The sequence below is a fragment of the Myotis davidii genome, unplaced genomic scaffold (assembly GCF_000327345.1).
Source record: "Myotis davidii unplaced genomic scaffold, ASM32734v1 scaffold148, whole genome shotgun sequence".
Lineage (NCBI taxonomy): Eukaryota > Metazoa > Chordata > Mammalia > Chiroptera > Vespertilionidae > Myotis > Myotis davidii.
Window position 1 is genome coordinate 4,203,526 of NW_006299479.1, and position 1,183 is coordinate 4,204,708.

A 1,183-nucleotide genomic window follows, 5' to 3' on the forward strand; every position below is an offset into this window, starting at 1 on the left:
CTCCTGGGTGGAGAATAATTAGCGTGGGAGGAGCGGCCTAATTCCTGATTTTCTCTGCACTCAGAGTTCACCTAGCAGTACCTTTGCCTTTGCTTTCGGTCCTTCACTCAACCTATGGAGCCATCTTTCCTTCACGGTAATCCACCCACAGTTCCAGTAGAGGGCGCGCTGCCCCTACACCATAGGGCGGTTGCAGGTACCTCTGCTTCAAGTGTGTCTGGCGGCCAGAGCACGTCTGCGGTTATGAGACAAGACACTCAGAAAGCAAGCATGCTTTTCCATCCTGTTGGCCGAGTTTGACACTAAAATAACCATTTCACCTGCCCACATTTTCCTGCTCTTTGTCGCATTAGGTTTCCTCCGGGAGGTTTCATATCCCAGGTCTGCATCTTTCAACAGACGTTTATCGAGCACCTACGAGGTGCCGGGTACACCCAGCCAGACCCTTTTTCTGTCAGTGTCTCAGCTCAGAGCAAGGTTCCTTCCTGTGTTTTCTGTGCCCACTGGCCTTTCTCTTGAGTTACCACCTGGATTTTGTCTGCTCTGCCCTGAACTTTCTCTGTCCCCCTGAGACTTCACCCCCGTCCTTGAGGGAGATTCCTTCATTTCTCTAGAACAGTCTCCATCTGCCAGGAACTCCGGCTAGACCAGTGGTTCCCAACCTCTTTTGGCCATGCCCCACCTAAGCAACTCTAAAATCCTGATTCCCCACCCTCCCGACCCCGTGACATAGAATTCTTATTATTCAAAAAGTGAACTCCCATTCACATGGAGGAAGCCTAAAAGGCCATTCAGTGGTCTAAACAAGCTTCAAAGAACATGGCATCCATGAAAGAGAAAAATAAAAGAACAAAAGGACAGATGAAGTACTGAGAAAGAAATCACTAAGAAATTGTTTAAAATAATCATAATAATAATATGAAGTGATATGAAAAAAATAGCAAATAAAGTTTCAAAACATATACCGGTAATAGAGACCTGGGATGCATAAATATGTCACAATGTATATGTATAGACTGTATACGAGGCCCCTAGAACCATCGGAAATGCAAAAAATTCACTGTTAATAACTCATCCTCAAATTGCCCCCCTTAAAAATCAAATTGCACCCCTGTGTGTGTGTGTGGGGGGGTGCCCGCGTTGGGAACCACCGGTCTAGACAGACACATCCAAGCGAATGCCA

General features: G+C 46.6%; 1 protein-coding gene across 1 annotated transcript in view; it reads left to right on the top strand.

The window, feature by feature from the left end:
* The window catches only part of ROBO4 (roundabout guidance receptor 4), a 16,588-nt gene that overhangs the window by 5,694 nt on the left and 9,711 nt on the right, over window positions 1-1,183 (top strand). The window lies entirely within an intron of this gene.